At 40.3% G+C, this 22,309-nt stretch overlaps 34 non-coding genes and 5 pseudogenes across 34 annotated transcripts; all 39 read right to left on the bottom strand.

Annotated features, from left to right (window-relative positions):
- Window positions 1-356: 356 nt before the first annotated feature.
- Window positions 357-474, bottom strand: LOC130617828 (5S ribosomal RNA). Its single transcript, XR_008978905.1, has one exon. It is a non-coding gene; the product is annotated as a 5S ribosomal RNA (ribosomal RNA).
- A 450-nt stretch (window positions 475-924) lies between these two features.
- LOC130618241 (5S ribosomal RNA) lies at window positions 925-1,043 on the bottom strand. Its single transcript, XR_008979315.1, has one exon. It is a non-coding gene; the product is annotated as a 5S ribosomal RNA (ribosomal RNA).
- Window positions 1,044-1,492: 449 nt separating this feature from the next.
- On the bottom strand, window positions 1,493-1,611 carry LOC130615852 (5S ribosomal RNA). Its single transcript, XR_008976939.1, has one exon. It is a non-coding gene; the product is annotated as a 5S ribosomal RNA (ribosomal RNA).
- A 452-nt stretch (window positions 1,612-2,063) lies between these two features.
- On the bottom strand, window positions 2,064-2,183 carry LOC130618119 (5S ribosomal RNA). The gene has a single exon (XR_008979194.1). It is a non-coding gene; the product is annotated as a 5S ribosomal RNA (ribosomal RNA).
- A 450-nt stretch (window positions 2,184-2,633) lies between these two features.
- LOC130614950 (5S ribosomal RNA) lies at window positions 2,634-2,752 on the bottom strand. The gene has a single exon (XR_008976040.1). It is a non-coding gene; the product is annotated as a 5S ribosomal RNA (ribosomal RNA).
- Window positions 2,753-3,189: 437 nt separating this feature from the next.
- Window positions 3,190-3,308, bottom strand: LOC130614948 (5S ribosomal RNA). The gene has a single exon (XR_008976039.1). It is a non-coding gene; the product is annotated as a 5S ribosomal RNA (ribosomal RNA).
- A 437-nt stretch (window positions 3,309-3,745) lies between these two features.
- On the bottom strand, window positions 3,746-3,864 carry LOC130614947 (5S ribosomal RNA). Its single transcript, XR_008976038.1, has one exon. It is a non-coding gene; the product is annotated as a 5S ribosomal RNA (ribosomal RNA).
- A 450-nt stretch (window positions 3,865-4,314) lies between these two features.
- LOC130617776 (5S ribosomal RNA) lies at window positions 4,315-4,434 on the bottom strand. Its single transcript, XR_008978853.1, has one exon. It is a non-coding gene; the product is annotated as a 5S ribosomal RNA (ribosomal RNA).
- Window positions 4,435-4,883: 449 nt separating this feature from the next.
- On the bottom strand, window positions 4,884-5,003 carry LOC130617148 (5S ribosomal RNA). Its single transcript, XR_008978226.1, has one exon. It is a non-coding gene; the product is annotated as a 5S ribosomal RNA (ribosomal RNA).
- Window positions 5,004-5,453: 450 nt separating this feature from the next.
- Window positions 5,454-5,573, bottom strand: LOC130618363 (5S ribosomal RNA). Its single transcript, XR_008979437.1, has one exon. It is a non-coding gene; the product is annotated as a 5S ribosomal RNA (ribosomal RNA).
- A 450-nt stretch (window positions 5,574-6,023) lies between these two features.
- On the bottom strand, window positions 6,024-6,143 carry LOC130618412 (5S ribosomal RNA; annotated as a pseudogene).
- Window positions 6,144-6,593: 450 nt separating this feature from the next.
- LOC130616676 (5S ribosomal RNA) lies at window positions 6,594-6,712 on the bottom strand. The gene has a single exon (XR_008977756.1). It is a non-coding gene; the product is annotated as a 5S ribosomal RNA (ribosomal RNA).
- Window positions 6,713-7,162: 450 nt separating this feature from the next.
- On the bottom strand, window positions 7,163-7,281 carry LOC130618087 (5S ribosomal RNA). The gene has a single exon (XR_008979162.1). It is a non-coding gene; the product is annotated as a 5S ribosomal RNA (ribosomal RNA).
- A 449-nt stretch (window positions 7,282-7,730) lies between these two features.
- On the bottom strand, window positions 7,731-7,849 carry LOC130614946 (5S ribosomal RNA). Its single transcript, XR_008976037.1, has one exon. It is a non-coding gene; the product is annotated as a 5S ribosomal RNA (ribosomal RNA).
- A 450-nt stretch (window positions 7,850-8,299) lies between these two features.
- On the bottom strand, window positions 8,300-8,418 carry LOC130616674 (5S ribosomal RNA). Its single transcript, XR_008977755.1, has one exon. It is a non-coding gene; the product is annotated as a 5S ribosomal RNA (ribosomal RNA).
- A 450-nt stretch (window positions 8,419-8,868) lies between these two features.
- Window positions 8,869-8,987, bottom strand: LOC130618114 (5S ribosomal RNA). Its single transcript, XR_008979188.1, has one exon. It is a non-coding gene; the product is annotated as a 5S ribosomal RNA (ribosomal RNA).
- Window positions 8,988-9,437: 450 nt separating this feature from the next.
- LOC130615988 (5S ribosomal RNA) lies at window positions 9,438-9,556 on the bottom strand. The gene has a single exon (XR_008977073.1). It is a non-coding gene; the product is annotated as a 5S ribosomal RNA (ribosomal RNA).
- A 450-nt stretch (window positions 9,557-10,006) lies between these two features.
- LOC130615427 (5S ribosomal RNA) lies at window positions 10,007-10,125 on the bottom strand. The gene has a single exon (XR_008976515.1). It is a non-coding gene; the product is annotated as a 5S ribosomal RNA (ribosomal RNA).
- Window positions 10,126-10,575: 450 nt separating this feature from the next.
- On the bottom strand, window positions 10,576-10,694 carry LOC130618205 (5S ribosomal RNA). Its single transcript, XR_008979280.1, has one exon. It is a non-coding gene; the product is annotated as a 5S ribosomal RNA (ribosomal RNA).
- Window positions 10,695-11,143: 449 nt separating this feature from the next.
- On the bottom strand, window positions 11,144-11,262 carry LOC130617731 (5S ribosomal RNA). Its single transcript, XR_008978808.1, has one exon. It is a non-coding gene; the product is annotated as a 5S ribosomal RNA (ribosomal RNA).
- Window positions 11,263-11,712: 450 nt separating this feature from the next.
- LOC130618659 (5S ribosomal RNA) lies at window positions 11,713-11,832 on the bottom strand (annotated as a pseudogene).
- A 450-nt stretch (window positions 11,833-12,282) lies between these two features.
- On the bottom strand, window positions 12,283-12,401 carry LOC130616672 (5S ribosomal RNA). Its single transcript, XR_008977753.1, has one exon. It is a non-coding gene; the product is annotated as a 5S ribosomal RNA (ribosomal RNA).
- A 450-nt stretch (window positions 12,402-12,851) lies between these two features.
- LOC130614945 (5S ribosomal RNA) lies at window positions 12,852-12,970 on the bottom strand. The gene has a single exon (XR_008976036.1). It is a non-coding gene; the product is annotated as a 5S ribosomal RNA (ribosomal RNA).
- A 450-nt stretch (window positions 12,971-13,420) lies between these two features.
- On the bottom strand, window positions 13,421-13,539 carry LOC130614944 (5S ribosomal RNA). Its single transcript, XR_008976035.1, has one exon. It is a non-coding gene; the product is annotated as a 5S ribosomal RNA (ribosomal RNA).
- A 450-nt stretch (window positions 13,540-13,989) lies between these two features.
- On the bottom strand, window positions 13,990-14,109 carry LOC130618118 (5S ribosomal RNA). The gene has a single exon (XR_008979193.1). It is a non-coding gene; the product is annotated as a 5S ribosomal RNA (ribosomal RNA).
- Window positions 14,110-14,559: 450 nt separating this feature from the next.
- LOC130618415 (5S ribosomal RNA) lies at window positions 14,560-14,679 on the bottom strand (annotated as a pseudogene).
- A 450-nt stretch (window positions 14,680-15,129) lies between these two features.
- LOC130617916 (5S ribosomal RNA) lies at window positions 15,130-15,248 on the bottom strand. The gene has a single exon (XR_008978991.1). It is a non-coding gene; the product is annotated as a 5S ribosomal RNA (ribosomal RNA).
- Window positions 15,249-15,698: 450 nt separating this feature from the next.
- Window positions 15,699-15,817, bottom strand: LOC130614943 (5S ribosomal RNA). Its single transcript, XR_008976034.1, has one exon. It is a non-coding gene; the product is annotated as a 5S ribosomal RNA (ribosomal RNA).
- Window positions 15,818-16,267: 450 nt separating this feature from the next.
- On the bottom strand, window positions 16,268-16,387 carry LOC130618117 (5S ribosomal RNA). The gene has a single exon (XR_008979192.1). It is a non-coding gene; the product is annotated as a 5S ribosomal RNA (ribosomal RNA).
- Window positions 16,388-16,837: 450 nt separating this feature from the next.
- On the bottom strand, window positions 16,838-16,957 carry LOC130618414 (5S ribosomal RNA; annotated as a pseudogene).
- Window positions 16,958-17,407: 450 nt separating this feature from the next.
- On the bottom strand, window positions 17,408-17,526 carry LOC130617915 (5S ribosomal RNA). The gene has a single exon (XR_008978990.1). It is a non-coding gene; the product is annotated as a 5S ribosomal RNA (ribosomal RNA).
- A 450-nt stretch (window positions 17,527-17,976) lies between these two features.
- LOC130618003 (5S ribosomal RNA) lies at window positions 17,977-18,095 on the bottom strand. The gene has a single exon (XR_008979078.1). It is a non-coding gene; the product is annotated as a 5S ribosomal RNA (ribosomal RNA).
- A 450-nt stretch (window positions 18,096-18,545) lies between these two features.
- LOC130616357 (5S ribosomal RNA) lies at window positions 18,546-18,664 on the bottom strand. The gene has a single exon (XR_008977439.1). It is a non-coding gene; the product is annotated as a 5S ribosomal RNA (ribosomal RNA).
- Window positions 18,665-19,114: 450 nt separating this feature from the next.
- LOC130616585 (5S ribosomal RNA) lies at window positions 19,115-19,233 on the bottom strand. Its single transcript, XR_008977666.1, has one exon. It is a non-coding gene; the product is annotated as a 5S ribosomal RNA (ribosomal RNA).
- A 450-nt stretch (window positions 19,234-19,683) lies between these two features.
- LOC130615702 (5S ribosomal RNA) lies at window positions 19,684-19,802 on the bottom strand. Its single transcript, XR_008976789.1, has one exon. It is a non-coding gene; the product is annotated as a 5S ribosomal RNA (ribosomal RNA).
- Window positions 19,803-20,252: 450 nt separating this feature from the next.
- LOC130615688 (5S ribosomal RNA) lies at window positions 20,253-20,371 on the bottom strand. Its single transcript, XR_008976776.1, has one exon. It is a non-coding gene; the product is annotated as a 5S ribosomal RNA (ribosomal RNA).
- A 450-nt stretch (window positions 20,372-20,821) lies between these two features.
- On the bottom strand, window positions 20,822-20,940 carry LOC130616314 (5S ribosomal RNA). The gene has a single exon (XR_008977396.1). It is a non-coding gene; the product is annotated as a 5S ribosomal RNA (ribosomal RNA).
- Window positions 20,941-21,390: 450 nt separating this feature from the next.
- Window positions 21,391-21,510, bottom strand: LOC130618442 (5S ribosomal RNA; annotated as a pseudogene).
- Window positions 21,511-21,960: 450 nt separating this feature from the next.
- LOC130617235 (5S ribosomal RNA) lies at window positions 21,961-22,079 on the bottom strand. Its single transcript, XR_008978313.1, has one exon. It is a non-coding gene; the product is annotated as a 5S ribosomal RNA (ribosomal RNA).
- Between the last annotated feature and the right edge of the window lie 230 nt (window positions 22,080-22,309).

The following is a 22,309-nucleotide window of genomic DNA, read 5'->3' as shown; positions in this document are numbered from 1 at the left end:
TAGGTCGTGTTTATGCGCATTTGAAAGCTCTTTTCAAGCGCTATCAATTATTTACGACAACCATGCGCTTTAAGATTTCCGGTAAAAAGTTCCAACGAAGGCAATCTGGGGTACTTTCAGACTAAATTTTCATATGACAAAGTTAATTAGCAAAGTAACTACATCGCGATTTTCTTTGTCTGACGCTCTTAATCCATTCATTTGCGACGTGGTGCATTTATTGCAGCAAGATTGTAGCCCTTTTTAAGGGAAAGCAAATTCTAATCATGTCTCTTACTTGATTTACTCAGCGGCTATTGCGTAAAAGAGATACGTCACAGTCGTAGTGATAAATAATGTAACGTGAAAAAGTCAATAGCCTACGACACCGGGAGTTCCAGGCGGTCCCCCATCCAAGTACTATCCCGGCCCGACGATGCTTAACTTCCGTGATCGGACGAAAACAGGTGTGTTCATCGTGGTATGGTCGTAGACAAACAAACGGGCAGATATCTACGAATTATTAGCACATTACATCGAAAATGGTTTAAATTTTAAAGGTCATATTTCTTGACTGGATTATCCGAAATATGTCGTGTTTACGTGCATTTGAAAGCTCTTTTCAAGCGCTATCCATTACTTACAACAACCATGCGCTTTAAGATTTCCGGTAAAAAGTTCCAACGAAGGCAATCTAGGGTACTTTCAGACTTAATTTTCATATGACAAAGTTAATTAGCAAATAAACTACATCGCCATTTTCTTTGTCTGACGCTCGTAATCCATTCATTTGCGACGTGGCGCATTAATTGCAGCCAGATCGTAGCCGTTTTGAAGGGAAAGAAACTTCTAATCAAGTCCCTTACATGATTTACTCAGCGGCTATTGCGTAAAAAAGATACGTCACAATCGTAATGATAAATAATGTAACGTGAAAAAGTCAATAGCCTACGACACCGGGAGTTCCCAGGCGGTTCCCCATCCAAGTACTATCGCGGCCCGACGATGCTAAACTTCCGTGATCGGACGAGAACAGGTGTGTTCATCGTGGTATGGTCGTAGACAAACAAACGGGCAGATATCTACGATTTATTAGCACATTACATCGAAAATGGTTTAAACTTTAAAGGTCAAATTTCTTGACTGGATTATCCGCAATAGGTCGTGTTTATGTGCATTTGAAAGCTCTTTTCATGCGCTATCAATTATTTACGACAACCATGCGCTTTAAGATTTCCTGTAAAAGTTCCAACGAAGGCAATCTAGGGTACTTTCAGACTTAATTTTCATATGACAAAGTTAATTAGCAAATTAACTACATCGCCATTTTCTTTGTCTGACGCTCGTAATCCATTCATTTGCGACGTGGCGCATTAATTGCAGCCAGATCGTAGCCGTTTTGAAGGGAAAGAAACTTCTAATCAAGTCCCTTACATGATTTACTCAGCGGCTATTGCGTAAAAAAGATACGTCACAATCGTAATAATAAATAATGTAACGTGAAAAAGTCAATAGCCTACGACACCGGGAGTTCCCAGGCGGTCCCCCATCCAAGTACTATCCCGGCCCGACGATGCTTAACTTCCGTGATCGGACGAGAACAGGTGTGTTCATCATGGTATGGTCGTAGACAATACCATACGGGTAGATATCTACGATTTATTAGCACATTACATCGAAAATGGTTCAAACTTTAAAGATCATAATTCTTGACTGGGTGATCGGAAATAGTTCGTGTTTATGTGCATTTGAAAGCTCTTTTTAAGCGCTATCGATTCTTTACGAAAATAATGCGCTTTAAGATTTCCGGTAAAAAGTTCCAACGAAGGCAATCTAAGGCACTTTCAGGCTTAATTTTCATATGACAAAGTTAGTTAGCAAAGTAAGTACATCGCCATTTTCTTTGTCTGACGCTCGTAATCCATTCATTTGCGACGTGGCGCATTTATTGCAGCAAGATTGTAGCCCTTTTTAAGGGAAAGCAACTTCTAATCATGTCTCTTACTTGATTTACTTAGCGGCTATTGCGTAAAAAAGATACGTCACAGTCGTAATGATAAATAATGTAACGTGAAAAAGTCAATAGCCTACGACACCGGGAGATCCCAGGCGGTTCCCCCATCCAAGTACTATCCCGGCCCGACGATGCTTAACTTCCGTGATCGGACGAGAACAGGTGTGTTCATCGTGGTATGGTCGTAGACAAACATACGGGCAGATATCTACGATTTACTAGCACATTACATCGAAAATGGTTCAAATTTTAAAGAGCATATTTCTTGACTGGGTGATCGGAAATAGGTCGAGTTTATGTGCATTTGAAAGCTCTTTTTAAGCGCTATCGATTCTATACGACAATAATGCACTTTAAGATTTCTGGTAAAAAGTTCCAACGAAGGCAATCTAGGGTACTTTCAGACTTAATTTTCATATGACAAAGTTAATTAGCAAATAAACTACATCGCCATTTTCTTTGTCTGACGCTCTTAATCCATTCATTTGCGACGTGGTGCACTTATTGCAGCAAGATTGTAGCCCTTTTTAAGGGAAAGCAACTTCTAATCATGTCTCTTACTTGATTTACTCAGCGGCTATTGCGTAAAAAAGATACGTCACAATCGTAATGATAAATAATGTAACGTGAAAAAGTCACTAGCCTACGACACCGGGAGTTCCCAGGCGGTCCCCCATCCAAGTACTATCCCGGCCCGACGATGCTTAACTTCCGTGATCGGACGAGAACAGGTGTGTTCATCGTGGTATGGTCGTAGACAAACAAACGGGCAGATATCTACGAATTATTAGCACATTACATCGAAAATAATTTAAATTTTAAAGGTCATGTTTCTTGACTGGATTATCCGAAATATGTCGTGTTTATGTGCATTTGAAAGCTCTTTTCAAGCGCCATCCATTATTTACGACAACCATGCGCTTTAAGATTTCCGGTAAAAAGTTCCAACGAAGGCAATCTGGGGTACTTTCAGACTTAATTTTCATATGACAAAGTTAATTAGCAAAGTAACTACATCGCCATTTTCTTTGTCTGACGCTCTTAATCCATTCATTTGCGACTGCAGCAAGATTGCAGCCCTTTTTAAGGAAAAGCAACTTCTAATCATGTCTCTTACTTGATTTACTCAGCGACTATTGCGTAAAAAAGATACGTCACAGTCGTAATGATAAATAATGTAACGTGAAAAAGTTAATAGCCTACGACACCGGGAGTTCCCAGGCGGTCCCCCATCCAAGTACTATCCCGGCCCGACGATGCTTAACTTCCGTGATCGGACGAGAACAGGTGTGTTCATCGTGGTATGGTCGTAGACAAACAAACGGGCAGATATCTACGAATTATTAGCACATTACATCGAAAATGGTTTAAATTTCAAAGGTCATATTTCTTGACTGGATTATCCGAACTATGTCGTGTTTATGTGCATTTGAAAGCTCTTTTCAAGCGCTATCCATTATTTACGACAACCATGCGCTTTAAGATTTCCGGTAAAAAGTTCCAACGAAGGCAATCTAGGGTACTTTCAGACTTAATTTTCTTATGACAAAGTTAATTAGCAAAGTAAGTACATCGCCATTTTCTTTGTCTGACGCTCTTAATCCATTCATTTGCGACTGCAGCAAGATTGTAGCCCTTTTTAAGGGAAAGCATTATCTAATCATGTCTCTTACTTGATTTACTCAGCGGCTATTGCGTAAAAAAGATACGTCACAGTCGTAATGATAAATAATGTAACGTGAAAAAGTCAATAGCCTACGACACCGGGAGTTCCCAGGCGGTCCCCCATCCAAGTACTATCCCGGCCCGACGATGCTTAACTTCCGTGATCGGACGAGAACAGGTGTGTTCATCGTGGTATGGTCGTAGACAAACAAACGGGCAGATATCTACGAATTATTAGCACATTACATCGAAAATGGTTTAAATTTCAAAGGTCATATTTCTTGACTGGATTATCCGAAATATGTCGTGTTTATGTGCATTTGAAAGCTCTTTTCAAGCGCTATCCATTATTTACGACAACCATGCGCTTTAAGATTTCCGGTAAAAAGTTCCAACGAAGGCAATCTAGGGTACTTTCAGACTTAATTTTCTTATGACAAAGTTAATTAGCAAAGTAACTACATCGCCATTTTCTTTGTCTGACGCTCTTAATCCATTCATTTGCGACGTGGCGCATTTATTGCAGCAAGATTGTAGCCCTTTTTATGGGAAAGAAACTTCTAATCATGTCCCTTACTTGATTTACTTAGCGGCTATTGCGTAAAAAAGATACGTCACAGTCGTAATGATAAATAATGTAACGTGAAAAAGTCAATAGCCTACGACACCGGGAGATCCCAGGCGGTTCCCCCATCCAAGTACTATCCCGGCCCAACGATGCTTAACTTCCGTGATCGGACGAGAACAGGTGTGTTCATCGTGGTATGGTCGTAGGCAAACATACGGGCAGATATCTACGATTTACTAGCACATTACATCGAAAATGGTTCAAATTTTAAAGATCATATTTCTTGACTGGGTGATCGGAAATAGGTCGAGTTTATGTGCATTTGAAAGCTCTTTTTAAGCGCTATCGATTCTTTACGACAATAATGCGCTTTAAGATTTCCGGTAAAAGTTCCAACGAAGGCAATCTAGGGTACTTTCAGACTTAATTATCATATGACAAAGTTAATTAGCAAATTAACTACATCGCCATTTTCTTTGTCTGACGCTCGTAATCCATTCATTTGCGACGTGGCGCATTAATTGCAGCCAGATCGTAGCCGTTTTCAAGGGAAAGAAACTTCTAATCAAGTCCCTTACATGATTTACTCAGCGGCTATTGCGTAAAAAAGATACGTCACAATCGTAATGATAAATAATGTAACGTGAAAAAGTCAATAGCCTACGACACCGGGAGTTCCCAGGCGGTTCCCCCATCCAAGTACTATCCCGGCCCGACGATGCTTAACTTCCGTGATCGGACGAGAACAGGTGTGTTCATCGTGGTATGGTCGTAGACAAACAAACGGGCAGATATCTACGAATTATTAGCACATTACATCGAAAATGGTTCAAATTTTAAAGATCATAATTCTTGACTGGATTATCCGAAATATGTCGTGTTTATGTGCATTTGAAAGCGCTTTTTAAGCGCTATCCATTGTTTACGAAAACCATGCGCTTTAAGATTTCCGGTAAGAAGTTCCAACGAAGGCAATCTAGGGTACTTTCAGACTTATTTTTCATATGACAAAGTTAATTAGCAAAGTAACTACATTGCCATTTTCTTTGTCTGACGCTCTTAATCCATTCATTTGCGACGTGGCGCATTTATTGCAGCAAGATTGCAGCCCTTTTTAGGGGAAAGAAACTTCTAATCATGTCCCTTACTTGATTTACTCAGCGGCTATTGCGTAAAAAAGATACGTCACAGTCGTAATGATAAATAATGTAACGTGAAAAAGTCAATAGCCTACGACACCGGGAGATCCCAGGCGGTTCCCCTATCCAAGTACTATCCCGGCCCGACGATGCTTAACTTCCGTGATCGGACGAGAACAGGTGTGTTCATCGTGGTATGGTCGTAGACAAACATACGGGCAGATGTCTACGATTTACTAGCACATTACATCGAAAATGGTTCAAATTTTAAAGATCATATTTCTTGACTGGGTGATCGGAAATAGGTCGGGTTTATGTGCATTTGAAAGCTCTTTTTAAGCGCTATCGATTCTTTACGACAATAATGCGCTTTAAAATTTCCGGTAAAAAGTTCCAACGAAGGCAATCTAGGGTACTTTCAGACTTAATTTTCATATGACAAAGTTAATTACCAAATTAACTACATCGCCATTTTCTTTGTCTGACGCTCGTAATCCATTCATTTGCGACGTGGCGCATTAATTGCAGCCAGATCGTAGCTGTTTTTAATGGAAAGAAACTTCTAATCAAGTCGCTTACATGATTTACTCAGCGGCTATTGCGTAAAAAAGATACGTCACAATCGTAATGATAAATAATGTAACGTGAAAAAGTCAATAGCCTACGACACCGGGAGATCCCAGGCGGTTCCCACATCCAAGTACTATCCCGGCCCGACGATGCTTAACTTCCGTGATCGGACGAGAACAGGTGTGTTCATCGTGGAATGGTCGTAGACAAACATACGGGTAGATATCTACGATTTATTAGCACATTACATCGAAAATGGTTCAAATTTTAAAGATCATAATTCTTGACTGGGTGATCGGAAATAGTTCGTGTTTACGTGCATTTGAAAGCTCTTTTCAAGCGCTATCCATTATTTACGACAACCATGCGCTTTAAGATTTCCGGTAAAAAGTTCCAACGAAGGCAATCTGGGGTACTTTCAGACTTAATTTTCATATGACAAAGTTAATTAGCAAAGTAACTACATCGCCATTTTCTTTGTCTGACGCTCTTAATGCATTCATTTGCGACGTGGCGCATTTATTGCAGCAAGATTGTAGCCCTTTTTAAGGGAAAGCAACTTCTAATCATGTCTCTTACTTGATTTACTCAGCGGCTATTGTGTAAAAAAGATACGTCACAGTCGTAATGATAAATAATGTGACGTGAAAAAGTCAATAGCCTACGACACCGGGAGTTCCCAGGCGGTTCCCCATCCAAGTACTATCCCGGCCCGACGATGCTTAACTTCCATGATCGGACGAGAACAGGTGTGTTCATCGTGGTATGGTCGTAGACAAACATACGGGCAGATATCTACGATTTATTAGCACATTACATCGAAAATGGTTTAAACTTTAAAGATCATATTTCTTGACTGGATTATCCGAAATAGGTCGTGTTTATGTGCATTTGAAAGCTCTTTTTAAGCGCTATCGATTCTTTACGACAATAATGCGCTTTAAGATTTTCGGTAAAAAGTTCCAACGAAGGCAATCTAGGGTACTTTCAGACTTAATTTTCATATGACAAAGTTAATTAGCAAATTAACTGCATCGCCATTTTCTTTGTCTGACGCTCGTAATCCATTCATTTGCGACGTGGCGCATTAATTGCAGCCAGATCGTAGCCGTTTTGAAGGGAAAGAAACTTCTAATCAAGTCGCTTACATGATTTACTCAGCGGCTATTGCGTAAAAAAGATACGTCACAATCGTAATGATAAATAATGTAACGTGAAAAAGTCAATAGCCTACGACACCGGGAGATCCCAGGCGGTCCCCCATCCAAGTACTATCCCGGCCCGACAATGCTTAACTTCCGTGATCGGACTAGAACAGGTGTGTTCATCGTGGTATGGTCGTAGACAAACATACGGGTAGATATCTACGATTTATTAGCACAATACATCGAAAATGGTTCAAACTTTAAAGATCATAATTCTTGACTGGGTGATCGGAAATAGTTCGTGTTTATGTGCATTTGAAAGCTCTTTTCAAGCGCTATCCATTATTTACGACAACCATGCGCTTTAAGATTTCTGGTAAAAAGTTCCAACGAAGGCAATCTAGGGTACTTTCAGACGTAATTTTCATATGACAAAGTTAGTTAGCAAAGTAAGTACATCGCCATTTTCTTTGTCTGACGCTCGTAATCCATTCATTTGCGACGTGGCGCATTAATTGCAGCACGATTGTAGCCGTTTTGCTGGGAAAGAAATTTCTAATCATGTCTCTTTCTTGATTTACTCAGCAGCTATTGCGTAAAAAAGATACGTCACAGTCGTAATGATAAATAATGTAACGTGAAAAGTCAATAGCCTACGACACCGGGAGTTCCCAGGCGGTCCCCCATCCAAGTACTATCCCGGCCCGACGATGCTTAACTTCCGTGATCGGACGAGAACAGGTGTGTTCATCGTGGTATGGTCGTAGACAAACATACGGGCAGATATCTGCGATTTATTAGCACATTACATCGAAAATGGTTTAACCTTTAAAGGTCATATATCTTAACTGGATTATCCGAAATAGGTCGTGTTTATGTGCATTTGAAAGCTCTTTTCAAGCGCTATCCATTATTTACGACAACCATGCGCTTTAAGATTTCCGGTAAAAAGTTCCAACGAAGGCAATCTGGGGTACTTTCAGACTTAATTTTCATATGACAAAGTTAATTAGCAAAGTAACTACATCGTCATTTTCTTTGTCTGACGCTCGTAATCCATTCATTTGCGACGTGGCGCATTAATTGCAGCCAGATCGTAGCCGTTTTAAATGGAAAGAAACTTCTAATCAAGTCGCTTACATGATTTACTCAGCGGCTATTGCGTAAAAAAGATACGTCACAATCGTAATGATAAATAATGTGACGTGAAAAAGTCAATAGCCTACGACACCGGGAGTTCCCAGGCGGTTCCCCATCCAAGTACTATCCCGGCCCGACGATGCTTAACTTCCATGATCGGACGAGAACAGGTGTGTTCATCGTGGTATGGTCGTAGACAAACACACGGGCAGATATCTGCGATTTATTAGCACATTACATCGAAAATGGTTTAAACTTTAAAGGTCATATTTCTTAACTGGATTATCCGAAATAGGTCGTGTTTATGTGCATTTGAAAGCTCTTTTCAAGCGCTATCCATTATTTACGACAACCATGCGCTTTAAGATTTCCGGTAAAAAGTTCCAACGAAGGCAATCTGGGGTACTTTCAGACTTAATTTTCATATGACAAAGTTAATTAGCAAATTAACTACATCGCCATTTTCTTTGTCTGACGCTCGTAATCCATTCATTTGCGACGTGGCGCATTAATTGCAGCCAGATCGTAGCCGTTTTGAAGGGAAAGAAACTTCTAATCAAGTCGCTTACATGATTTACTCAGCGGCTATTGCGTAAAAAAGATACGTCACAATCGTAATGATAAATAATGTAACGTAAAAAAGTCAATAGCCTACGACACCGGGAGATCCCAGGCGGTTCCCCATCCAAGTACTATCCCGGCCCGACGATGCTTAAATTCCGTGATCGGACGAGAACAGGTGTGTTCATCGTGGTATGGTCGTAGACAAACATACGGGTAGATATCTACGATTTATTAGCACATTACATCGAAAATGGTTCAAATTTTAAAGATCATAATTCTTGCCTGGGTGATCGGAAATAATTCGTGTTTATGTGCATTTGAAAGCTCTTTTCAAGCGCTATCCATTATTTCCGACAACCATGCGCTTTAAGATTTCCGGTAAAAAGTTCCAACGAAGGCAATCTAGGGTACTTTCAGACGTAATTTTCATATGACAAAGTTAGTTAGCAAAGTAAGTACATCGCCATTTTCTTTGTCTGACGCTCGTAATCCATTCATTTGCGACGTGGCGCATTAATTGCAGCACGATTGTAGCCGTTTTGCTGGGAAAGCAACTTCTAATCATGTCTCTTACTTGATTTACTCAGCGGCTATTGCGTAAAAAAGATACGTCACAGTCGTAATGATAAATAATGTGACGTGAAAAAGTCAATAGCCTACGACACCGGGAGTTCCTAGGCGGTACCCCATCCTAGTACTATCCCGGCCCGACGATGCTTAACTTCCGTGATCGGATGAGAACAGGTGTGTTCATCGTGGTATGGTCGTAGACAAACAAACGGGGAGATATCTACGATTTATTAGCACATTACATCGAAAATGGTTTTAACTTTAAAGATCATATTTCTTGACTGGATTATCCGAAATAGGTCGTGTTTATGTGCATTTGAAAGCTCTTTTTAAGCGCTATTCATTATTTACGACAACCATGCGCTTTAAGATTTCCGGTAAAAAGTTCCAACGAAGGCAATCTGGGGTACTTTCAGACTTAATTTTCATATGACAAAGTTAATTAGGAAAGTAACTACATCGCCACTTTCTTTGTCTGACGCTCGTAATCCATTCATTTGCGACGTGGCGCATTTATTGCAGCACGATTGTAGCCGTTTTGCTGGGAAAGCAACTTCTAATCATGTCTCTTTCTTGATTTACTCAGCGGCTATTGCGTAAAAAAGATACGTCACAGTCGTAATGATAAATAATGTAACGTGAAAAAGTCAATAGCCTACGACACCAGGAGTTCCCAGGCGGTTCCCCATCCAAGTACTATCCCGGCCCGACGATGCTTAACTTCCGTGATCGGACGAGAACAGGTGTGTTCATCGTGGTATGGTCGTAGACAAACATACGGGCAGATATCTACGATTTATTAGCACATTACATCAAAAATGGTTTAAACTTTAAAGATCATATTTCTTGACTGGATTATCCGAAATAGGTCGTGTTTATGTGCATTTGAAAGCTCTTTTTAAGCGCTATCGATTCTTTACGACAATAATGCGCTTTAAGATTTCCGGTAAAAAGTTCCAACGAAGGCAATCTAGGGTACTTTCAGACTTAATTTTCATATGACAAAGTTAATTAGCAAATTAACTACATCGCCATTTTCTTTGTCTGACGCTCGTAATCCATTCATTTGCGACGTGGCGCATTAATTGCAGCCAGATCGTAGCCGTTTTGAAGGGAAAGAAACTTCTAATCAAGTCGCTTACATGATTTACTCAGCGGCTATTGCGTAAAAAAGATACGTCACAATCGTAATGATAAATAATGTAACGTGAAAAAGTCAACAGCCTACGACACCGGGAGATCCCAAGCGGTCCCCCATCCAAGTACTATCCCGGCCCGACGGTGCTTAACTTCCGTGATTGGACGGGAACAGGTGTGTTCATCGTGGTATGGTCGTAGACAAACATACGGGTAGATATCTACGATTTATTAGCACATTACATCGAAAATGGTTCAAATTTTAAAGATCATAATTCTTGCCTGGGTGATCGGAAATAATTCGTGTTTATGTGCATTTGAAAGCTCTTTTCAAGCGCTATCCATTATTTCCGACAACCATGCGCTTTAAGATTTCCGGTAAAAAGTTCCAACGAAGGCAATCTAGGTACTTTCAGACGTAATTTTCATATGACAAAGTTAGTTAGCAAAGTAAGTACATCGCCATTTTCTTTGTCTGACGCTCGTAATCCATTCATTTGCGACGTGGCGCATTAATTGCAGCACGATTGTAGCCGTTTTGCTGGGAAAGAAACTTCTAATCATGTCTCTTTCTTGATTTACTCAGCGGCTATTGCGTAAAAAAGATACGTCACAGTCGTAATGATAAATAATGTAACGTGAAAAAGTCAATAGCCTACGACACCGGGAGTTCCCAGGCGGTACCCCATCCAAGTACTATACCGGCCCGACGATGCTAAACTTCCGTGATCGGACGAGAACAGGTGTGTTCATCGTGGTATGGTCGTAGACAAACATACGGGCAGATATCTACGATTTATTAGCACATTACATCGAAAATGGTTCAAATTTTAAAGATCATAATTCTTGACTGGGTGATCGGAAATAGTTCGTGTTTATGTGCATTTGAAAGCTCTTTTTAAGCGCTATCGATTCTTTACGACAATAATGCGCTTTAAGATTTCCGGTAAAAAGTTCCAACGAAGGCAATTTAGGGTACTTTCAGACTTAATTTTCATATGACAAAGTTAATTACCAAATTAACTACATCGCCATTTTCTTTGTCTGACGCTCGTAATCCATTCATTTGCGACGTGGCGCATTAATTGCAGCCAGATCGTAGCCGTTTTTAATGGAAAGAAACTTCTAATCAAGTCGCTTACATGATTTACTCAGCGGCTATTGCGTAAAAAAGATACGTCACAATCGTAATGATAAATAATGTAACGTGAAAAAGTCAATAGCCTACGACACCGGGAGATCCCAGGCGGTTCCCCCATCCAAGTACTATCCCGTCCCGACGATGCTTAACTTCCGTGATCGGACGAGAACAGGTGTGTTCATCGTGGAATGGTCGTAGACAAACATACGTGTAGATATCTACGATTTATTAGCACATTACATCGAAAATGGTTCAAATTTTAAAGATCATAATTCTTGACTGGGTGATCGGAAATAGTTCGTGTTTACGTGCATTTGAAAGCTCTTTTCAAGCGCTATCCATTATTTACGACAACCATGCGCTTTAAGATTTCCGGTAAAAAGTTCCAACGAAGGCAATCTGGGGTACTTTCAGACTTAATTTTCATATGACAAAGTTAATTAGCAAAGTAACTACATCGCCATTTTCTTTGTCTGACGCTCTTAATGCATTCATTTGCGACGTGGCGCATTTATTGCAGCAAGATTGTAGCCCTTTTTAAGGGAAAGCAACTTCTAATCATGTCTCTTACTTGATTTACTCAGCGGCTATTGCGTAAAAAAGATACGTCACAGTCGTAATGATAAATAATGTGACGTGAAAAAGTCAATAGCCTACGACACCGGGAGTTCCCAGGCGGTTCCCCATCCAAGTACTATCCCGGCCCGACGATGCTTAACTTCCATGATCGGACGAGAACAGGTGTGTTCATCGTGGTATGGTCGTAGACAAACAAACGGGCAGATATCTACGATTTATTAGCACATTACATCGAAAATGGTTTAAACTTTAAAGATCATATTTATTGACTGGATTATCCGAAATAGGTCGTGTTTATGTGCATTTGAAAGCTCTTTTTAAGCGCTATCGATTCTTTACGACAATAATGCGCTTTAAGATTTTTGGTAAAAAGTTCCAACGAAGGCAATCTAGGGTACTTTCAGACTTAATTTTGATATGACAAAGTTAATTAGCAAATTAACTACATCGCCATTTTCTTTGTCTGACGCTCGTAATCCATTCATTTGCGACGTGGCGCATTAATTGCAGCCAGATCGTAGCCGTTTTGAAGGGAAAGAAACTTCTAATCAAGTCGCTTACATGATTTACTCAGCGGCTATTGCGTAAAAAAGATACGTCACAGTCGTAATGATAAATAATGTAACGTGAAAAAGTCAATAGCCTACGACACCGGGAGTTCCCAGGCGGTCCCCCATCCAAGTACTATCCCGGCCCGACGATGCTTAACTTCCGTGATCGGACGAGAACAGGTGTGTTCATCGTGGTATGGTCGTAGACAAACATACGGGTAGATATCTACGATTTATTAGCACATTACATCGAAAATGGTTCAAACTTTAAAGATCATAATTCTTGACTGGGTGATCGGAAATAGTTCGTGTTTATGTGCATTTGAAAGCTCTTTTCAAGCGCTATCCATTATTTACGACAACCATGCGCTTTAAGATTTCCGGTAAAAAGTTCCAACGAAGGCAATCTAGGGTACTTTCAGACGTAATTTTCATATGACAAAGTTAGTTAGCAAAGTAAGTACATCGCCATTTTCTTTGTCTGACGCTCGTAATCCATTCATTTGCGACGTGGCGCATTAATTGCAGCACAATTGTAGCCGTTTTGCTGGGAAAGAAATTTCTAATCATGTCTCTTTCTTGATTTACTCAGCAGCTATTGCGTAAAAAAGATACGTCACAGTCGTAATGATAAATAATGTAACGTGAAAAAGTCAATAGCCTACGACACCGGGAGTTCCCAGGCGGTCCCCCATCCAAGTACTATCCCGGCCCGACGATGCTTAACTTCCGTGATCGGACGAGAACAGGTGTGTTCATCGTGGTATGGTCGTAGACAAACATACGTGTAGATATCTACGATTTATTAGCACATTACATCGAAAATGGTTTAAACTTTAAAGATCATATTTCTTGACTGGATTATCCGAAATAGTTCGTGTTTACGTGCATTTGAAAGCTCTTTTCAAGCGCTATCCATTATTTACGACAATAATGCGCTTTAAGATTTTCGGTAAAAAGTTCCAACGAAGGCAATCTAGGGTACTTTCAGACTTAATTTTCATATGACAAAGATAATTAGCAAATTAACTACATCGCCATTTTCTTTGTCTGACGCTCGTAATCCATTCATTTGCGACGTGGCGCATTAATTGCAGCCAGATTGTAGCCCTTTTTAAGGGAAAGCAACTTCTAATCATGTCTCTTACTTGATTTACTCAGCGGTTATTGCGTAAAAAAGATACGTCACAATCGTAATGATAAATAATGTAACGTAAAAAAGTCAATAGCCTACGACACCGGGAGATCCCAGGCGGTTCCCCCATCCAAGTACTATCCCGGCCCGACGATGCTTAACTTCCGTGATCGGACGAGAACAGGTGTGTTCATCGTGGTATGGTCGTAGACAAACATACGTGTAGATATCTACGATTTATTAGCACATTACATCGAAAATGGTTCAAACTTTAAAGATCATAATTCTTGACTGGGTGATCGGAAATAGTTCGTGTTTATGTGCATTTGAAAGCTCTTTTCAACCGCTATCCATTATTTACGACAACCATGCGCTTTAAGATTTCCGGTAAAAAGTTCCAACGAAGGCAATCTAGGGTACCTTCAGACGTAATTTTCATATGACAAAGTTAGTTAGCAAAGTAAGTACATCGCCATTTTCTTTGTCTGACGCTCGTAATCCATTCATTTGCGACGTGGCGCATTAATTGCAGCACGATTGTAGCCGTTTTGCTGGGAAAGAAATTTCTAATCATGTCTCTTACTTGATTTACTCAGCGGCTATTGCGTAAAAAAGATACGTCACAATCGTAATGATAAATAATGTAACGTGAAAAAGTCAATAGCCTACGACACCGGGAGATCCCAGGCGGTTCCCCCATCCAAGTACTATCCCGGCCCCACGATGCTTAACTTCCGTGATCGGACGAGAACAGGTGTGTTCATCGTGGAATGGTCGTAGACAAACATACGGGTAGATATCTACGATTTATTAGCACATTACATCGAAAATGGTTCAAATTTTAAGGATCATAATTCTTGCCTGGGTGATCGGAAATAATTCGTGTTTATGTGCATTTGAAAGCTCTTTTCAAGCGCTATCCATTATTTCCGACAACCATGCGCTTTAAGATTTCCGGTAAAAAGTTCCAACGAAGGCAATCTAGGGTACTTTCAGACGTAATTTTCATATGACAAAGTTAGTTAGCAAAGTAAGTACATCGCCATTTTCTTTGTCTGACGCTCGTAATCCATTCATTTGCGACGTGGCGCATTAATTGCAGCACGATTGTAGCCGTTTTGCTGGGAAAGAAACTTCTAATCATGTCTCTTTCTTGATTTACTCAGCGGCTATTGCGTAAAAAAGATACGTCACAGTCGTAATGATAAATAATGTAACGTGAAAAAGTCAATAGCCTACGACACCGGGAGTTGCCAGGCGGTCCCCCATCCAAGTACTATCCCGGCCCGACGATGCGTAACTTCCGTGATCGGATGAGAACAGGTGTGTTCATCGTGGAATGGTCGTAGGCAAACATACGGGTAGATATCTACGATTTATTAGCACATTACATCGAAAATGGTTCAAATTTTAAGGATCATAATTCTTGCCTGGGTGATCGGAAATAATTCGTGTTTATGTGCATTTGAAAGCTCTTTTCAAGCGCTATCCATTATTTCCGACAACCATGCGCTTTAAGATTTCCGGTAAAAAGTTCCAACGAAGGCAATCTAGGGTACTTTCAGACGTAATTTTCATATGACAAAGTTAGTTAGCAAAGTAAGTACATCGCCATTTTCTTTGTCTGACGCTCGTAATCCATTCATTTGCGACGTGGCGCATTAATTGCAGCACGATTGTAGCCGTTTTGCTGGGAAAGAAATTTCTAATCATGTCTCTTTCTTGATTTACTCAGCAGCTATTGCGTAAAAAAGATACGTCACAGTCGTAATGATAAATAATGTAACGTGAAAAAGTCAATAGCCTACGACACCGGGAGTTCCCAGGCGGTCCCCCATCCAAGTACTATCCCGGCCCGACGATGCTTAACTTCCGTGATCGGACGAGAACAGGTGTGTTCATCGTGGTATGGTCGTAGACAAACATACGTGTAGATATCTACGATTTATTAGCACATTACATCGAAAATGGTTTAAACTTTAAAGATCATATTTCTTGACTGGATTATCCGAAATAGTTCGTGTTTACGTGCATTTGAAAGCTCTTTTCAAGCGCTATCCATTATTTACGACAATAATGCGCTTTAAGATTTTCGGTAAAAAGTTCCAACGAAGGCAATCTAGGGTACTTTCAGACTTAATTTTCATATGACAAAGATAATTAGCAAATTAACTACATCGCCATTTTCTTTGTCTGACGCTCGTAATCCATTCATTTGCGACGTGGCGCATTAATTGCAGCCAGATTGTAGCCCTTTTTAAGGGAAAGCAACTTCTAATCATGTCTCTTACTTGATTTACTCAGCGGTTATTGCGTAAAAAAGATACGTCACAATCGTAATGATAAATAATGTAACGTAAAAAAGTCAATAGCCTACGACACCGGGAGATCCCAGGCGGTTCCCCCATCCAAGTACTATCCCGGCCCGACGATGCTTAACTTCCGTGATCGGACGAGAACAGGTGTGTTCATCGTGGTATGGTCGTAGACAAACATACGTGTAGATATCTACGATTTATTAGCACATTACATCGAAAATGGTTCAAACTTTAAAGATCATAATTCTTGACTGGGTGATCGGAAATAGTTCGTGTTTATGTGCATTTGAAAGCTCTTTTCAACCGCTATCCATTATTTACGACAACCATGCGCTTTAAGATTTCCGGTAAAAAGTTCCAACGAAGGCAATCTAGGGTACCTTCAGACGTAATTTTCATATGACAAAGTTAGTTAGCAAAGTAAGTACATCGCCATTTTCTTTGTCTGACGCTCGTAATCCATTCATTTGCGACGTGGCGCATTAATTGCAGCACGATTGTAGCCGTTTTGCTGGGAAAGAAATTTCTAATCATGTCTCTTACTTGATTTACTCAGCGGCTATTGCGTAAAAAAGATACGTCACAATCGTAATGATAAATAATGTAACGTGAAAAAGTCAATAGCCTACGACACCGGGAGATCCCAGGCGGTTCCCCCATCCAAGTACTATCCCGGCCCCACGATGCTTAACTTCCGTGATCGGACGAGAACAGGTGTGTTCATCGTGGAATGGTCGTAGACAAACATACGGGTAGATATCTACGATTTATTAGCACATTACATCGAAAATGGTTCAAATTTTAAGGATCATAATTCTTGCCTGGGTGATCGGAAATAATTCGTGTTTATGTGCATTTGAAAGCTCTTTTCAAGCGCTATCCATTATTTCCGACAACCATGCGCTTTAAGATTTCCGGTAAAAAGTTCCAACGAAGGCAATCTAGGGTACTTTCAGACGTAATTTTCATATGACAAAGTTAGTTAGCAAAGTAAGTACATCGCCATTTTCTTTGTCTGACGCTCGTAATCCATTCATTTGCGACGTGGCGCATTAATTGCAGCACGATTGTAGCCGTTTTGCTGGGAAAGAAACTTCTAATCATGTCTCTTTCTTGATTTACTCAGCGGCTATTGCGTAAAAAAGATACGTCACAGTCGTAATGATAAATAATGTAACGTGAAAAAGTCAATAGCCTACGACACCGGGAGTTGCCAGGCGGTCCCCCATCCAAGTACTATCCCGGCCCGACGATGCGTAACTTCCGTGATCGGATGAGAACAGGTGTGTTCATCGTGGAATGGTCGTAGGCAAACATACGGGTAGATATCTACGATTTATTAGCACATTACATCGAAAATGGTTCAAATTTTAAGGATCATAATTCTTGCCTGGGTGATCGGAAATAATTCGTGTTTATGTGCATTTGAAAGCTCTTTTCAAGCGCTATCCATTATTTCCGACAACCATGCGCTTTAAGATTTCCGGTAAAAAGTTCCAACGAAGGCAATCTAGGGTACTTTCAGACGTAATTTTCATATGACAAAGTTAGTTAGCAAAGTAAGTACATCGCCATTTTCTTTGTCTGACGCTCGTAATCCATTCATTTGCGATGTGGCGCATTAATTGCAGCACGATTGTAGCCGTTTTGCTGGGAAAGAAACTTCTAATCATGTCTCTTTCTTGATTTACTCAGCGGCTATTGCGTAAAAAAGATACGTCACAGTCGTAATGATAAATAATGTAACGTGAAAAAGTCAATAGCCTACGACACCGGGAGTTGCCAGGCGGTCCCCCATCCAAGTACTATCCCGGCCCGACGATGCGTAACTTCCGTGATCGGATGAGAACAGGTGTGTTCATCGTGGTATGGTCATAGACAAACAAACGGGGAGATATCTACGATTTATTAGCACATTACATCGAAAATGGTTCTAACTTTAAAGATCATATTTCTTGACTGGATTATCCAAAATAGGTCGTGTTTATGTGCATTTGAAAGCTCTTTTTAAGCGCTATCCATTATTTACGACAACCATGCGCTTTAAGATTTCCGGTAAAAAGTTCCAACGAAGGCAATCTAGGTTACTTTCAGACTTAATTTTCATATGACAAAGTTAATTAGCAAAGTAACTACATCCCCATTTTCTTTGTCTGACGCTCTTAATCCATTCATTTGCGACGTGGCGCATTTATTGCAGCACGATTGTAGCCCTTTTTAGGGGAAAGAAACTTCTAATCATGTCCCTTACTTGATTTACTCAGCGGCTATTGCGTAAAAAAGATACGTCACAGTCGTAATGATAAATAATGTAACGTGAAAAAGTCAATAGCCTACGACACCGGGAGTTCCTAGGCGGTCCTCCATCCAAGTACTATCCCGGCCCGACGATGCTTAACTTCCGTGATCGGATGAGAACAGGTGTGTTCATCGTGGTATGGTCGTAGACAAACAAACGGGGAGATATCTACGATTTATTAGCACATTACATCAAAAATGGTTTTAACTTTAAAGATCATATTTCTTGACTGGATTATCCGAAATAGGTCGTGTTTATGTGCATTTGAAAGCTCTTTTTAAGCGCTATCCATTATTTACGACAACCATGCGCTTTAAGATTTCCGGTAAAAAGTTCCAACGAAGGCAATCTAGGTTACTTTCAGACTTAATTTTCATATGACAAAGTTAATTAGCAAAGTAACTACATCCCCATTTTCTTTGTCTGACGCTCTTAATCCATTCATTTGCGACGTGGCGCATTTATTGCCGCACGATTGCAGCCCTTTTTAGGGGAAAGAAACTTCTAATCATGTCCCTTACTTGATTTACTCAGCGGCTATTGCGTAAAAAAGATACGTCACAGTCGTAATGATAAATAATGTAACGTGAAAAAGTCAATAGCCTACGACACCGGGAGTTCCCAGGCGGTCCCCCATCCAAGTACTATCCCGGCCCGACGATGCCTAACTTCCGTGATCGGACGAGAACAGGTGTGTTCATCGTGGTATGGTCGTAGACAAACATACGGGTAGATATCTACGATTTATTAGCACATTACATCGAAAATGGTTCAAATTTTAAAGATCATAATTCTTGACTGGGTGATCGGAAATAGTTCGTGTTTATGTGCATTTGAAAGCTCTTTTTAAGCGCTATCCATTATTTACGACAACCATGCGCTTTAAGATTTCCGGTAAAAAGTTCCAACGAAGGCAATCTGGGGTACTTTCAGACTTAATTTTCATATGACAAAGTTAATTAGCAAAGTAACTACATCGCCATTTTCTTTGTCTGACGCTCTTAATCCATTCATTTGCGACGTGGCGCATTTATTGCAGCAAGATTGTAGCCCTTTTTAAGGGAAAGCAACTTCTAATCATGTCTTTTACTTGATTTACTCAGCGGCTATTGCGTAAAAAAGATACGTCACAGTCGTAATGATAAATAATGTGACGCGAAAAAGTAAATAGCCTACGACACCGGGAGTTCCCAGGCGGTCCCCCATCCAAGTACTATCCCGGCCCGACGATGCTTAACTTCCGTGATCGGATGAGAACAGGTGTGTTCATCGTGGTATGGTCGTAGACAAACAAACGGGCAGATATCTACGATTTATTAGCACATTACATCGAAAATGGTTTAAACTTTAAAGGTCATATTTCTTGACTGGATTATCCGAAATAGGTCGTGTTTATGTGCATTTGAAAGCTCTTTTTAAGCGCTATCCATTATTTACGACAACCATGCGCTTTAATATTTCCGGTAAAAAATTCCAACGAAGGCAATCTAGGGTACTTTCAGTCTTAATTTTCATATGACAAAGTTAATTAGGAAAGTAACTACATCGCCACTTTTTTTGTCTGACGCTCGTAATCCATTCATTTGCGACGTGGTGCATTTATTGCAGCACGATTGTAGCCGTTTTGCTGGGAAAGCAACTTCTAATCATGTCTCTTTCTTGATTTACTCAGCGGCTATTGCGTAAGAAAGATACGTCACAGTCGTAATGATAAATAATGTAACGTGAAAAAGTCAATAGCCTACGACACCGGGAGTTCCCAGGCGGTCCCCCATCCAAGTACTATCCCGGCCCGACGATGCTTAACTTCCGTGATCGGATGAGAACAGGTGTGTTCATCGTGGTATGGTCGTAGACAAACAAACGGGGAGATATCTACGATTTATTAGCACATTACATCGAAAATGGTTTTAACTTTAAAGATCATATTTCTTGACTGGATTATCCGAAATAAGTCGTGTTTATGTGCATTTGAAAGCTCTTTTTAAGCGCTATTGATTCTTTACGACAATAATGCGCTTTAAGATTTCCGGTAAAAAGTTCCAACGAAGGCAATCTAGGGTACTTTCAGACTTAATTTTCATATGACAAAGTTAATTAGCAAATTAACTACATCGCCATTTTCTTTGTCTGACGCTCGTAATCCATTCATTTGCGACGTGGCGCATTAATTGCAGACAGATCGTAGCCGTTTTGAAGGGAAAGAAACTTCTAATCAAGTCGCTTACATGATTTACTCAGCGGCTATTGCGTAAAAAAGATACGTCACAATCGTAGTGATAAATAATGTAACGTGAAAAAGTCAATAGCCTACGACACCGGGAGTTCCCAGGCGGTCCCCTATCCAAGTACTATCCCGGCCCGACGATGCTTAACTTCCGTGATCGGACGAGAACAGGTGTGTTCATCGTGGTATGGTCGTAGACAAACATACGGGTAGATATCTACGATTTATTAGCACATTACATCGAAAATGGTTCAAATTTTAAAGATCATAATTCTTGACTGGGTGATCGGAAATAGTTCGTGTTTATGTGCATTTGAAAGCTCTTTTTAAGCGCTATCCATTATTTACGACAACCATGCGCTTTAAGATTTCCGGTAAAAAGTTCCAACGAAGGCAATCTAGGTTACTTTCAGACTTAATTTTCATATGACAAAGTTAATTAGCAAAGTAACTACATCGCCATTTTCTTTGTCTGACGCTCTTAATCCATTCATTTGCGACGTGGCGCATTTATTGCAGCACGATTGTAGCCCTTTTGAAGGGAAAGAAACTTCTAATCATGTCCCTTACTTGATTTACTCAGCGGCTATTGCGTAAAAAAGATACGTCACAGTCGTAATGATAAATAATGTAACGTGAAAAAGTCAATAGCCTACGACACCAGGAGATCCCAGGCGGTTCCCCTATCCAAGTACTATCCCGGCCCGACGATGCTTAACTTCTGTGATCGGACAAGAACAGGTGTGTTCATCGTGGTATGGTCGTAGACAAACATACGGGCAGATATCTACGATTTACTAGCACATTACATCAAAAATGGTTCAAATTTTAAAGATCATATTTCTTGACTGGGTGATCGGAAATAGGTCGTGTTTATGTGCATTTGAAGGCTCTTTTTAAGCGCTATCGATTCTTTACGACAATAATGCACTTTAAGATTTCCGGTAAAAAGTTCCAACGACGGCAATCTAGGGTACTTTCAGACTTAATTTTCATATGACAAAGTTAATTAGCAAATTAACTACATCGCCATTTTCTTTGTCTGACGCTCGTAATCCATTCATTTGCGACGTGGCGCATTAATTGCAGCCAGATCGTAGCCGTTTTGAAGGGAAAGAAACTTCTAATCAAGTCGCTTACATGATTTACTCAGCGGCTATTGCGTAAAAAAGATACGTCACAGTCGTAGTGATAAATAATGTAACGTGAAAAAGTCAATAGCCTACGACACCAGGAGTTTCCAGGCGGTCCCCCATCCAAGCACTATCCCGGCCCGACGATGCTTAACTTCCGTGATCGGACGAGAACAGGTGTGTTCATCGTGGTATGGTCGTAGACAAACATATGGGTAGATATCTACGATTTATTAGCACATTACATCGAAAATGGTTCAAATTTAAAAGATCATAATTCTTGACTGGGTGATCGGAAATAGTTCGTGTTTATGTACATTTGAAAGCTCTTTTCAAGTGCTATCCATTATTTACGACAACCATGCGCTTTAAGATTTCCGGTAAAAAGTTCCAACGAAGGCAATCTGGGGTACTTTCAGACTTAATTTTCATATG

This window comes from Hydractinia symbiolongicarpus, chromosome 11 (assembly GCF_029227915.1).
Source record: "Hydractinia symbiolongicarpus strain clone_291-10 chromosome 11, HSymV2.1, whole genome shotgun sequence".
NCBI lineage: Eukaryota > Metazoa > Cnidaria > Hydrozoa > Anthoathecata > Hydractiniidae > Hydractinia > Hydractinia symbiolongicarpus.
The sequence above is the reverse complement of the archived record's forward strand: the minus strand, read 5'-3'. Positions and strand labels throughout refer to the sequence as shown.